Source organism: Mus caroli, unplaced genomic scaffold, assembly GCF_978045245.1.
Source record: "Mus caroli unplaced genomic scaffold, Mus_caroli_1 scaffold_2, whole genome shotgun sequence".
Taxonomy (NCBI): domain Eukaryota; kingdom Metazoa; phylum Chordata; class Mammalia; order Rodentia; family Muridae; genus Mus; species Mus caroli.
The window spans coordinates 172,217,980-172,232,983 of NW_028227257.1; the positions used below are offsets into that span (position 1 = coordinate 172,217,980).

At 43.1% G+C, this 15,004-nt stretch overlaps 1 protein-coding gene across 2 annotated transcripts in view; it reads left to right on the forward strand.

The window, feature by feature from the left end:
* The window catches only part of Taf3 (TATA-box binding protein associated factor 3), a 141,784-nt gene that overhangs the window by 71,360 nt on the left and 55,420 nt on the right, over positions 1-15,004 (forward strand). The window contains exon 1 of one of the 2 annotated variants that reach the window (XM_029472603.2): positions 10,042-10,097. The exons of the other annotated variant lie outside the window; for it this stretch is intronic. The gene's annotated coding sequence lies outside the window, so the exon portion shown is untranslated. Of the gene's footprint in view, positions 1-10,041; positions 10,098-15,004 lie in introns of those variants that run through there. 2 annotated transcript variants of the gene reach the window in all.

Genomic DNA, 15,004 nt, shown 5'->3' on the forward strand with positions numbered 1-15,004 from the left:
CACCGAAATGCTAAGACAGTGAAACTGTGTACCTAACAGTGTGTATGCTGTCCTTTCTTAACAGCATCTTAGAGCATTGATTGACGATAGAAAAGAAGCACTTAGTGTCTGTCTAACCAGCAGGAGTAACTCTGAAGATACTGTGTTGGATACTGTTGCTCACCACCCTACACTTGGTGTCAGGCTGGAGGTGAGGATGAACCAGGAAGACAGCAGTTCCTTTTGGTGGAATTAACCAGTCTTTTGGTTTTCTTTTTGCTACCAGGACAGAAAACTCCCATTAGCTCAAAGCCACTGCAGAAACCCACCATGCTCAGATAGTGTGTTTCAATTTTACAAGGTGCCTGAGGAGGCTAAATTGTTTTTGTAATGTAGCTAGTCCAAAGCTTTTTCTGTATTAGTCTCTGTGCTCCCCTCTCTTACATGAATTGCAGTTCCCCACGAGCGTTGCCTTCAGGTTCTGATTGGCACGTGAACCATAGCAGACCCAGAAGTCAAGTGCACAGCCGTTTTACACACCTGGACATGGCTGTGTCTGCCAGTTCCTTTCGCAACACTAAATTCATGGCTTTGGACAAAAATTAAGAACTCTCTGTTGTTTTGGGAGAGCAGCTCATTGGTGGAAGGCCTGGTTGGCACGTGTGAGGTCCTGGGCTGTCCCCAGAGCACTGACCAAAAGAAAGAAGAGACAGAACTGTGCAGTAGAGATCCAGCAACTGATGGGAATTCCTTGATGATCTCGTCTTTAAAAAACAGAAGGTTTTAATTTGTGCATTATAGAAAAATTACACAATAGATTTTTTTTTGGGGGGGGGGGCTCTGATTTTTCAAGCCTCATTGTTTTTTCTGCCTTTGTGTGCTGCCTTATGTGTATCATGGGTAGTTAGCGCACATCTTCCTGTCTATGCACCACTGTCCTCCCTCCAGGAGAAGCCATTGCCTCCAGCTGCCACATCTCACACACCCAGATCTTTGCAGAGCTCTGTCCCTGTCAGAAATTCTCTGTCGGCCGGGCGTGGTGGCGCACGCCTTTAATCCCAGCACTCGGGAGGCAGAGGCAGGCGGATTTCTGAGTTCGAGGCCAGCCTGGTCTACAAAGTGAGTGCCAGGACAGCCAGGGCTATACAGAGAAACCCTGTCTCGGAAAACCTAAAAAAAAAAAAGAAATTCTCTGTCAACCAAGATTCTCCTTTAGGGGTGAGCATGTCAGTTTCGTTTTCTGACACCTTTTCTCATTTTATCTTTAGGATTTTAGGAACTGTGCGAAGGCACTGAGACATTAGTAAAGTGAGGGCACTATGAAAGTAGGGAAACCACTGCGCACCCTGAGTTCAGTATTTAGAGAACCTAAGTGACAGCATGACAGCATCGAGTTCAGATCCACAGAGCCTACATGAAGCTAGACACAATACACCTGGAATCCCAGCACTCCCACAGTGAGATGGGAGGAAAAGGCAGGAAAATTCCAGGAAGCTTATGCCAGCTAGCCTGATATTTACATTGGCAAATGGCAAGACACTCTGTTTCAGATAAGTTGGTAGGTGAAGAGCAATAATTGCGGTTATCTTCTGACCTCCACATATGGCTCGTGGAACACATCTGGGAAAGAGGCAGCCTGTCAGAGACAGGGACTAACTAAACCAAACCAAACTAAACTAAGCTAAGCTAAACAGGCCCTTACCTTAAAACTGGCAGGACACTTTCCAGGTGCCGATTCTTTTTGTGTCTCAAGGTTAACCAAATTTGCTATCTTATATATTTGTCCAAGAGAATTTAAAAATAATTACTTATATGTAGTTTGAATCTTATATAAAATTCTTACCATCCCAATGAGGGAAGAGTTATTAGGCATCTTGAATTATAAAGAAAATCACAGAGTGCTTGTGTTGTAGCAGTTTAAAGAAACGATTTTAGGGTTTAGTAGGTTTGCCCTACAAGCATGAAGATTTGAGTTGCATCCTCAGAACCCACATTAAAAACACAAACAAGGAAGAAGAAAGTATTATGTGTTTATGATCTAGCTGTGGAGAGAGAGTAGACTCAGTGCCCAGCTATCCTAGTACTTGGCTAGTTCCAGGCCAGTGAGAGAGAAATCTTACTATGAAAAACATGGTAGACAAACATAGTTGTCCTTTAGCCTCTGTACACTCATATGTGTATAACCACACTAATGGCCACACACATCACACACATTCATATTCATATTCTCTCTCTCTCTCTCTCTCTCTTTCTCTCTCTCTCTCTCTCTCTCTCGTCTCTCGTACAAGGTAGCCAAGTGTGGTGGTGCAGACCTTAATCCCAGCACTTTGAAGAGAGCAGCAAAAGGTTCAGGAGTTTATGGTCAACCCTGGCTATACAGAGAGTTTAAGACCACCAACAGGGACCCTGCCTCAAAATGAAACAAACAAAATACCTTGTAAAAGTAATTTTTGTTGGCCTGTTGTGATTGTCATTTCAGAGGCTTGCTCTGAATAAGCTCACCCTTTCTAGCTCTGAATTCTGAACTCGGGCAGGCTGGTTCAACTCAGCTCTTCTGGCTCAAACTCCTCTCCAAGCTGACTGATTCAATCTTGCTTCTCTTAGGCTCTCACTGAATTGTTCTGCTTGGCCTCAAACTAACTCTGGCATTTTGTTCTATTCTTCTGACTCCTTCTCACTCTCTGGTTCATTCTGTCTTCATCTGTGTCTATCTTGTTCTCTCTGCAGCCTGTCTGTAAAACTGTCTAGGTAAAAAACTGCCTTCACTCTGTCAGCTCTTAAGTAGACTCTTTCTTGTCTATTCTCCTGCCTCTGCCTCCTTCAGCAAATCCTACCGGCGTGCCACTACCGGGTCTTGTCTATTCTCATGAGAGTTGGACGTATCCTATCTCTAACTCTTTCTGTCAAATCTTTAATTCATCACTTTCAAACATGGCTGCTTCCTTCTACAAACTAACCTTGCCTACATTGTTTGGGATTAAAGGTGTGTACTAAGGACGAGTCTATATTCCAGCCAGAGCAGTCATGTTGCTGGATTAAAATTACCTTCCAGTACCTTTTTGGTAATAAATCTTCTACAAGGACTCTTAAAATCTCAACAGTTCCTTGTGTCAGTTGCAAGATAAAGTATCTTTTAAATTGACTACTAATCTATTTTTTATACTGTCCTATTTCTGTTTTCCCTTTCAGAATCTGATTTTGAACTCAATATATCTAAAATAAGAATTTTGATTATCACATTTCAGATTAGTAAGGTATATCTTTAAGACTTTACTGCTTTTTCATCATGGAGAAAATTAATATTGTTTCAGAGTTATGAGAACATTTTAGTATTAACAATACCAGAAAGAAAATTATGGTGCATTTCTCTTAGATTTAACATCATACACATATAACCAGTGGCACTGTTATACATGGTGCAGACCCAAAGATAAAATGGCCAATCAAGGAAAACAGTAACTAGATGAGGAAACAGATGTTCTGGGAAGAGCTGCTCCTTGTCACAAGGTAGCCGTGCCTCATCAGGTGGCAGAGATATGCCCCACTGTGCCAAGGCTTCCTTCACTCCAAAGCCACCTGAAAGAATGTCACCTACTCATCTTCGAAATTCAAGAGGGCAAGAGGGCAAAATTAATTTCAAATGCTGTTGAACGACTAAGTGTAGAAAGGGTTGGCTGCTGAGCACAACTTGCTGTGTCTGTGTGCTGTGTGGCGGCCATGGAACTGCCTGCGCTCCTCACCGCCAGGTTCCCCTCAGTATTCCCTTCTCACCGATCGATCGTGAGCATCTTCCCACATCGGCCTTCTTCTTACAAGTCCTCCTCACTGGTTGCTGTCAGGCCTTTCAGAACTGTTTGCGCAGGAAAACTGGAAACACTGTGACTCTGTTTCTACTGCATCCCAGTTTCTTTCCACTTCCCCAGCAGCAGCTCAGGCTCCAGTACTGGCTCTAGATGAGGTCCTCACAGAAACTTAGGTATGCACCAAGAGCTCATTTATAGCATGGTTTTCTGTTGTCTTAAGAACAGATAATATGTAAAGTATCCCTAAATTCAACCTTATAAAGTTAGTTGCAGGGCCATATGACACAGCACAATGTTAGAACACTTACTCAATATGCACAGGGCCTGGGTTCTAACTCCAGCCTACAGGGAAGAAAATCACTTACAACTTTTTCTTCTCTACTTTTGGTGCATTGGTTTGCTCTAAGTTCACAGCCGACTGGTCTCTATAGCAAGTTCTAGGCCACCAAGGAAGGACTGCGCAGTGAAATATATTTCAGGGCACTCAGAGCACTGCCACTCCATCCTAACAGTCACAGTCACATTTATAAGGCGATCTTGCTTGTAAAGGGATATTTTAAAAACACTTTTATTGATTCTTTGTGAGTTTCACATCATGTACTCCAATCTCACTCATCTCCCTATCCCTCCATATCTGCCCTCCATCCTTGTAAACCCCTGCCTCCGCTGTGGAAGCTGCAGTGTGTCACAGTGTGTCGCACAGTAAGATACACACACACACACACACACACACACACACACACACACACACACCCTTCTGCCCGGACATCTCTACTTGCAAATGTTCCATTGCTGTGAGCCATTGGTCTGGTTCAAGGCCTTGGCTTCCGCTACACTGTCAATACTGGACCCTCACTGGCACTCCTGCACTATCCTACTGTTGCCCTGTGTCATAGTAATCCTGCAGGACTGGCCAGCAAAGGGGCATTATTATTCAGAGTGGAACCTGTATAAATGTGTCAGCTTCCAGACTTGGAGACGTGGTTCAACAAGTTAAGAGCACTGGCTGCTCTTCCAGAGGAGCCACATTCAATTCCCAGCACCCACGTGATTGGTGGCTGGCATCCATCTATAACTCTAGTCTCCATTGATCTGACACCCTTTCTGGCTTCCATAGGCATTGTGCACACATGATGCACAGACATACATGCAGACGAAATACCCACACACATTAAACAAATAAATAATAGTGTCTAATAGGAAATCTCAAGGAAGACACTCTTTCCTCTAAATCTGGACTTTTTTTTTTCTTATCTTTTTTTTCTTTTGATTTCTAAATTTTTGGTTAAGAATTACATGTTTTATTGCCTCTTTGAAATTTATTTAAAGTGACTGATCAAAACTTGATTCTTTTAAAAACTGTCTTTTTTTGTATGTGTATGGGTGATTTCCCTGCATGTGTCTGGGCACACAGTGTGCAGTGCCTATGGAGGCTGGAAGAAGATCCTCAGGACTAGGGTGACAGCCAGCCATGTGTCACTGTGTAAGTGCTGGGATGCACAAAGTGATAGTAGAGATGCTGATGTAAAGGCTTCTGACTGTCCCCAGTAGGAAGAGCCATAGATATAGAAGCTCCTCTTATTGTTTCCTCTGTTTCTTCTGGAATATAAGTTCCAGGTAGATGGGAGTTTGTATCTCTTTATTCCTTGGTGCGTCACAGGACTTAGCACTAAAGATTTATTGGATGGTCTAATTAGAATAGTTACAGTGCAACAAACTCACTTGTATTCTGCATCCGTTTGCATTGTTAGACATCTAGGTGGGGATTTGCATAAGTGAATTTTATCTTTATCAAAATGCTATTGTAATCTATGAAGATATTTTCAAATTATGTTGTAGGTTTTCTTTTATAACCAGAGCTATAGTAATGGTTGCTCTGATCCTCAGTGAGCCTTTGCAGAGTGTAGGACTTTTCTTGTGTTCACAGCCGTGAGCTGTTGTGTGGTCAGTTAAACCAGAGTCAAGTGCTGAGATGCTCTCGGCTACAGATGTGTTTGTTACTCTCTACTCACAGGTATGTAGGAAATGGTGTGACATGGACCATCTTAGTAAGAAATACAAACAAGGGTGTGTGTGTGTTAGGGCAAATAGTTCCTATTTAGTAATTTCTTTGTTGAAATTATTTTTATTGCATGTCCATTTAGAGAAAGTCAGAGAGCAAGTAGACTCATGTGCCACAGCACATGGAAGTCAAAGGACATCTTTCTGGAGTTGATTCTCTCCTCCCACTGTGTAGGTCCCAGGAATCAAACCCAAATCATAAGACTTGACAGCAAGCACCTTGGCGCAGTGAGCCTCTCACTAGCCCCGTCGGTCATTTCTTCTTCAGTTCAGAGAACTGACTTTTTTTGAATATCAAACTTTCTTGATACCTGACCCGTAGAGAAGCAGGCTTATTATAAATTAGGCAAGTTGTAGAACTGAAGGCATATTCTTATGAAAAGATTTTCTTCTACAAAGAGAACTGCTTTTTAGTGTCTTGGATTTGCTTGTACTGTGTAGTGACATGCTGGGAGAGAATATTTACTATGGTAAAAGCCAAATTTTCACACTTGAATTTAATGTAACAACTATGTTTTTTGAAATGCACAGTTGTATTTTAAAGATAATTTCACCTTCTAGATTATTCTCTTTTAACTCTTTAATTTTACCCAGGAGTTAGTTATTAGCATGAGAAATGTTTTGTAGAGACAAGTCGTGTAAGAATTAAATATCAAGGATCCCTTCATTTGTACTAGGGAGCTTTTGTTTGTTGCCAGCTTCAAAAATGTGTATTATTTCATCAGTTCAGACAGTTACAGTTAAGTACAGCTGTGTGAAGCTGGGTTGTTAGGACTGTGTGTGGCGTGTAGTATGGGCTGGGATATCTATGTGAGTTTATGTGCATCACATATATCCTGGAGCCCGGAGAAGCCAGAAGAGGATGTCAGGTGCCCTGGAACTGGAGTTACAGGAAGTTGTGAGCCTTCCCATGTGGGAGCTGGGAGTCCTCTGACAGAACAGTAACCTTTAATAGCTGAAGGGTAGGTAGCTCAGCCTTTCTCCACTCCGATCTTGCTTTCTGAGACAGTCTCACTGGAATCTGGAACTTGACTTTTAGGCTAGACTGGCTGACTAGGAGTCTGTCTGTCTCTACCTCCCCAGAGCTGAATTATCAAGTACATGCCAGCACACCTACATTGTTATGAGAGTTCCGAGAATCAAAGTCAGCCAGAGACCTTTGTTTTTATGCCAGAAGCCTGTTACTCTCTGATCCAGCCCCTCGATCTCACAAATAGTCGTGCTCTGTAGTTGGAGAATGCAAGGACTCGGGTAACCCATGGATACAGAAGGCTGACTGTAGGCTCTCAATTGATGTGCACCCGATTCCTGCTCAGCGGGGCTGGGCTTTTCCAACTCTGTCGCTGAATTTCAGAGAACACACTGATTTCTCTAGCCATCTAACAGAGTGATCTGGAACAAAAAGTAAAATGTGTGCTCACTGCTTCTGTAGCCGAGAGTGAGCAGCGTGGTCAAGGGTCTGCAGCTTCTCCTTTGTTTAGTTAAAGGAGACTGTTCTGTAGCCGAGTCCAGTTTATCTAGAACACTAAGGGAGAGGAGAAGCATGACTGAATAGAGTAAGTACCATTTTATCAGCACAGTCATGTATTCCCTAAGACACAGATGAAAGAACTCTTGAGTAATTTTTCTAGTCAGCAACGCTATAGATGCAGCTAATACTACTATACATTTTTGCCCCTATTACATAAAATTGGCATCAGAAAATCAAATGATTTCTATCTGCCAAATCTGAGGTGCATATACTGACTATACCAAGAAGAATTTGACGTAAGCTGTGCGTTTATTGCATCTGATATCCTTGAGAATCTTTGAGGTTAGAGAAAAGTTGCCCAATTGTTGAATTTAGGTTACTTTTGCTTTATTAAGATGTTATGTGTATGACTCCTGTACCTAATATCTCCTGCGGTAGTTAAGTATCTGCAAGTGCTCTTAACTTTTGAGTCATCTCTCCAGCCCCAACAAACCCCAGGTTTGCAAATCTTAGGTTATGATAACATTGCATGTTCTTCAGTTTGATGGTGTAAATGAGTGTTGGGCAATAGGCAATGAGTGTAAATAGTGTGCGTTTCCTGCAGTTGCTCCACAGGCCTTGTAAGAGTGGTTGGTGTGTATCTGCTACTGGATCTACAGAAACGGTCATGCAGTCCCTCCCTTTGCTTATATGGCTTTAGCTTCAGGAAAAAGTCAGAAAAATAAATAGGTTGTTTATAATTTATTGCAGTTGATGAAGTCACAGCAATGTACTAGGTGTTTGAGCAGTGTGGGTTTTATAAGTATGGATTCAGAACATATTTTACATATTTATTATTCAAGAAAATTATCTTACAAAATCTCTTATAGATTTGTGCTTTATTTAGTGTTCAGACACCACAAGTATTAGAAACTTCCTTAGAAATACATTCAATATGAAGAATATAATTTAATTTGGGGTAAATAATATGAAACACCATGCAATTATGTGCAGTATTTTCTTACTGATCTCATTTCATTCTACTGCTCTGAACTTCTTTCTTTTCTCATCAGATTTTTGTACTTTTGAAAAGTAAAAGTCGCTGTGTTAGTCAGCATGGGCATTAATCCTGTTTAAAGAGTATACAGAATAGATCTTTCCATTAGAATGGTAGCAGTTTTCACCTCGAATGGTAAATAACTTTTCTGCTTGGAAAACACACACAGCTTCTTGAAGAAACTTAGTACCTTCAGCAGTTGCTAGTCCATCAGAAAGGCCTGGCTAAAGATTTCTGTTAAGAGACAATGCGGATGTGGGAAGGAGGAGGAGGGCGATTGTCTGAGTGCCCATCAGGGTTTATGTGTCATAAATGTGCAACCAGAATTGCCAGTGCAGCAAAAGCATGTGTGCATTCTCTAGCGCGTTGTAATCACAATGTAAAGAGCAGTTTTGTTAATGTTGTTCTCTGCCCCGAAGAACAAATGAGTGACCAGTGTGGATGTAGACTACACTCAGCACTGAGGGAACAAAACCGGAAGAGATCCCAGTTCTTTTTAACTCTTTTGTGTTTGAAACTTGTTTAAATCAAGGGGTGGTGTGATTTACAGCAAACTAAAATGGCTGGCGCCTCTGAAATAAAGGGTTGGTAGGGTCTTCAGGGCTGTCCCCACCTCTTGGTAGTTCATGGTATTTACACACTGTTCCAGAAAGTGAGGGAACAAACACTACAGGCATTTGGCTTCATAAAATGCCAGTTCCCTGAAAATACAAGTGGCCAACCTCATGGAAAGAATTCCAGATCATAGGTGAGTGGTGGAACAAGCTCCTAGTGCCAGGCACGCCTTACACATTTTCTCAACACACTAGTGCTATGGCACCTGCTGCAGGGACTAGACATGCCAGACAAGTAGCCAAGTGTTGTTGCCAGCTCTGATGACACCTCATTTGGAGTGGAGAATGGAACTGGGGCCTGGAATGTGTTCATTCCCTCCTCCAGTGTCCTTGGTGTTTGTTTACACACATGCACACTAGTGCTACCTTTTCTAGGTCTTCAGGAATGACTCTACTAATAATCCTCAAAGGGACGGAAGAGAGAATACATATGAATATCCAGCACAAATTGGTGGACGCCCTGTAACCCTTCCCTTTTACTGATATAAATTACAAGGAAGCACTTGTTCCTCTCTGCATTTCTGAAATCCAGATGCTTCTCATAGTCACCCTGGCAGCTGTCACAATGTAGCTGTCATCACGTGCACCACGGACCAGAGTTACAGAATGAATGTCGTTGGTTTGCAGGAGAGTCCCAGAGAGATTCGCTGAGCACAGAACACTGCCTTTCAGACACTCTTGATGGCGTGCAGATGTGAGAAAGTGTAGATTTTGACAGCTCAGGACTACAGAGTAGCCCAGAAGAATTAGACTATTGAAAAGTTATAGGGCCCTCCTCTGCACCTTATTATAGTTTTTGTGGTTCAGAGAGTGATACCTTGAGAACGTCTAAGTAAATCTAGAAACAGTATTCAAGTAGTCAAATAAATCCCTGTCTCCGGCTTTTCTCTAATGAGAAGTGAAGTAAATGTGCCTTTTAAGAGATGGTATCTTAGGGTCAAAGAAGCTCAGTTGCCGCAGTTGTCATTCCTTCTTATCTGTGATGCTCTTGAGAGGGTAAATTTGCTGTTAAATGTCAAGCGCATGTGTGGCAGTGTGCTACTGGCCTCAAGAGCTATTTGTAGCAATGTGCTAACTGGCCAGTGTTCTTGCTTCATAGCGGCTCCTGAGAGGCAGGCACTGTGTTCAGAGCTGTAAGTACTTGGTGGGCAAAGCCAGTCTCTTCCTTAACAAAGCTTATGTGCTAAGAGAAAATGCTGAGAGTTACTGGCAGGTGACAGATGTTGAAAAAGTAATGTTTGGGGCATAATGTCACAGACCTGTGATCCCTCTACTTGGAAGGGAGAGTCTGGAGGATCAGGGGTTCACCGTTGTTTTCTGCTGCATAGAGAGTTTGGGGCTAGCCTTGGGTACAGCTGGAAGAATGGGAAAGAAAGAAAAAGAAAAGGAACAGGAATAGGAAGGCTGGAGAGATGGGTCAGTGTTAATAGCAGAGGTCCTGAGTTCAATTCCCAGCAACCACATGGTGGTTTACAACCATCTGTAATGGGGATCTGATGCCCTCTTCTGGTGTGTCTGGAGACAGCGACAGTGTACTCACATACATGAAATTAGAGAGTGGGGGATGGGGACAGGAAGGGAAAGGAGAAGAGGAGAAGGAAAGGGAGAAGAATGAAAACTAGATGAAAGTGCCAGTGAGTAATGGGGCTAGAATGCATGTCAGGCTATTCAGGAAGGCCTCTGATAAATGAGAACTAAACAGGGCCTCACAGGAAATAAGGGAGCAGTCTTAATATGATCACAACTCAATGTCAAACTGTAGTTGCCCAGAGGACAGCATCAGCAGCCTTGATGCTGGAGTGCAGCTCACTGAAGCACAGAAGCAAGGTAGGACTAGACTGGAACCAGAGAGAGAGGAAAAAGGAGAAAAAGGATGGCTGCCATCTGTTTCAGCTAGTGCTGTTATGAGTCTGTGTTACCGGCGGCTGCGCTTGTAGGAGGAGCAGGGTCTCAGAGCTTGGATCTCTGTATGCCAGTGGCAGGCTCTCCCACATGGAAGCAGCAAGGCCTGTTAATGGGTAGTGAGAACTTTCAAGATGAGAGATGTTGTTGTGATAGTTGCACATCAAGATAAGCAGATGATGCCATCCTAGCCGTGGTATTGAAATTATAAGTAAATCCAAACAAGACAGCAAAGTAAGATGTATTCTGTAAATGTGGTAGTTTTGTGCCCATCTCTTAGAAGGCTTTACACATGGAACACCTCAAAATAACTTTTCCTGAAGAAGAGCAAGCCTTGCTTGTCTTCCTGCTACTGGGGAGGTTAAAGTAGAAGCATTTGAGTCCACACTTCAAGATCGGCCCAGGTAACACAGTGAGACCCCAAGCCAAACAAGAAAATCAATCCTTTCTTCCCTCCCCTCCCCTCCCCTCCCCTCCCCTCCCCTCCCCTCCCCTCCCCTCCCCTCCCCTCCCCTCCCCTCCCCTCCCCTCCCCTCCCTCCCTCCCTCCCTCTCTCTCTCTCTCTCTCTCTCTCTCTCTCTCTCTCTCTCTCTCTCTCTCTCTCTCTTTCTTTTTCTTTCCTCCCTTTCCTTTTTTCCTTACCTCCCCCCCCATGTCTTCCTTATTCCCCTTTTCTCTCCCCTACTTCCTCTTTCTCTCCACAGAGAACCTTTCAAATGCTATGAAACGTCGTCTCTGGGATGTTCTAGTTGGAGAAATGAATCAGATTTGCTGTAACAGTTTAAAGCATTCTATGGTTAAGGATCAAATGTCAGTGAGTTAGAGTTGAGAAAAGGTAAAGATTGCAGTGGCTTGGCATCTCATACATACACAAACTGTCAGAGAGATGAGAGCAGGAGTAGGAGCAAGCAATAAGAGAGCAAGAAAAATGGCTGGGGCTGGAAAAGTTCTACAGAGGAGTTTGAAGACAAAACTAAGAAAATCTAAGGGCTAGAGAGATGGCTCAGTGGTTAAGAGCACTGCCTGCTCTTCCAAAGGTCCTGAGTTCAATTCCCAGCAACCCACAAGCAACTGTAATGGGATCTGGTGCACTCTTCTGGTGTGTATCTGAAGACAGCTACAGTGTACTCATATAAATATAAATAAATAAAATCTTAAAAAAAGAAAAAAGAAAATAAAGAAAATCTGAGCACTCGGCATAAAGAGAAAACTAACAGGGGACACAGTGTCAGAAAACACATTATTAATTTATGTGGTTCTACAGCCAACTAGAAGGATGTCCAGGAAGAGAGACCCAATGAAACCCAAGAATATAAAATTGTCAAAGAAGTGATACAAGAAAATTCTCAGTATTAAAAGATACTGAAAGAGGCTTTAGGGCACTTCAATTATGAAGTGAATACAAAGGCACATTGTACCTATCACAGTGCTACATTGGAAGTAAACAGTTGGGAGCTGCAAAGGCATGGAACTTGATAGAGAATATGAAGCAGTGGAGGTACCCATGCCCATCCATGAGAGGTGGCTTTCACCATGTCCAGGTGAAGGCAACATGCACCAAGGCTGGTGTCTTAGTTACTTTTCTGTTGCTGTGATAAACACATGGCCAAGGCTGCTTACAGGAGGAAGAGTTTACCTGTGCTTACAGGTCCATGGGATGAGAGTCCACTGTGGCACCAGGCAACAAGCACAGCTGACAACTCACATCTCGAGCCTCAAGCAGGAAGAGGAAAGAGTGACCTAGCAGTGGCTGAGTCTTTAAACACACAAGCTCACCTCCAGTGACACTCTTCCTCCAGCAAGGTCGCACCTTCTGAGCCTTTCCAAATAGCACCATCAACTAGGAACCAACGTTGAAATCCCCAAGACTGCAGAGCATTTCTCATTTAAACCACCACAGCTGGCCATGAGCTTGGGATATTTGTAGTGAGATTCACATACCAGTAGTAAATGTGCTGATCTCTTAGGTAGCATAAATGAGAAGTCATTAGGAAGTGCCTAAAATCTCTACAGCACACATGTTTACAAAAACTAGCCTAAGCAAAAACCTCTGAGGCAATGTGAAGTTTGCTTTTGGAAGGATATCCTCATTTTCTGATGTTTGCACACTCTCCTTCTGGATAGTTCCTGTGACAGAAATATTTTTTTTCTTCAGTATTAGTTTCTTTCAATCTCAATTTGTCAAATATCTCCACTTCCAACGAGTCTAGCTTATCATATACCATGTGTTAAAGAACTCTTCCGGGGTCATGCAAGGCTGTCACTGAGCTAACATGGCTTCTTACTCGAGCTGAGGTTCCTGAGGCACATTCCTGGGAAATGAGAAGACACCAGAGATAACAGAAGGAGTGCAGTTCAGAATGTGGGGCTTGGGTGGGAGGTGGAGAAGAGGACAGGGGACAGGAAGAATACAGTGGGACCATACCATCAGAATGTAAAATAAAGGAATGTCAGCCTGAAATCCTATCTTCAGCCAAGCTGTCAACTCAGGAGGTAGTATATGGACATTTCAGACACACAGCGTCTGAAAACATTCACTTCCCAAGCATCTCTTCCCAAAAAACCATCAGATGATATGGTCTAAATTCAGCTGGATCTAGTAGATATTTCATCAGATGATATGGTCTAAATTCAGCTGGATCTAGTAGATATTTCAGCACCCAGTATATACTTAATATGACCCCATGCATACAGTAACTGTCTCGTATTTATAGATCTGAGCTGAAAGATTCAGAAAACAAAGATGAATTAAAACCCAGGCTTTGCTCTCGATAACTTCGCATTTACTAATCTGGGACAATGCAGACAAATAGCTGTATGCTCAAGTGTTCTCATAAAGTTAGCAGATTTGTAGGAATTTGTGACAGTAATAGCTCAGATCTGACTGGAGGTGTGGCTTCATATGAACTGTTTGGGGTATTTTTCATAAAGTAAATCAAGTTTTCATAACCATGTATGAAGAGCAAAGTGTAGTCAGTACAGAATGCAACTAGAATGTCATGGAAACCTCCAGACATTGAGTACCGTGGGCTGCCAGAGTGCGGTGCAGGGAGGCCATGTCCAGGCTCCAGCACTGGGCTGGGCTGGGCTGGGCTGGGAGGTCCACCCTTAGCTCCTGAGGCTGAACAGACTGACTGGGAGATAACTAGGATGAGGCTTTTTCTGAAGAATCTTTCAAACTGGCTGTGCTTGCCTACCAGGTGGAATCACTGCTGACTTGAATATATTTTTGTCTTTGGCCCCTCCCTGATTGCTTGGCATGGACTATGCACATAGTAAATGTTTGTTGTGTTGAACTTAAACATGCTGTTAGAGAATTCAAGAAAGAGGAAGTGTCTTAGTTAGGGTTTTGCTGCTGTGAAGAAACACATTACCATGGCAACTCATTAAGGAAAACATTTCATTGGAGGTTGCTTACAGAGGAGCATGACGGCACGCAGGCAGACTTGGTGCTGGAGGAGCTGAGAGTTCTACATTTTGATCTGCAGGCTGCTAGCAGAATACTGGCTTCCAGGTAGCTAGGATGAGAGTCTTAAAGCCCACACCCACAGTGACACACCCACTCCAGCAAGGCCACACCTCTTAATAGTGCCATCCCCTTTGGGCCAAGCATTCAAGCACATGACTCTATGGTGGCGATATGTATTCAAATCACCACAGGAAGGGTGATATAGTACTTGTTGGCTAGAGAATAAGCAGGATATTGAGTTGCTATTAGAAATAAGACTCCAGGGCAGTGACACACCTTTGTAATTTTGCACTTGGGAGACTGAAGTAGGAAAGTCAGGAGTTCAAGACCAGCCTGGAGTCAGTAGTACATGAAACATTGAGGAGTGGGGGCACATGCTTGAGCACTCCTGGTGCTCAAGAGTCTGAGGCAACATGATCAGCCTTTGCAAAAAAGCAAAAGAAAAGAGGAGGAAGGAGGGAGGAGATACAGTACAGAAGACCATGGAAAAGCATTTCAGACGGAGACTGGGGCAGGACCAATAGTTAAGAGTTTAAGAGTGAATGGGTGGGGGACTGGAGAGATGGCTCATTGGTTAAGAACACTGACTGCTCTTCCATAGGTCCTGAGTTCAGTTCCCAGCAACCACATGGTGGCTCACAACCATCTATAATGGGATCCCTGGTGCGT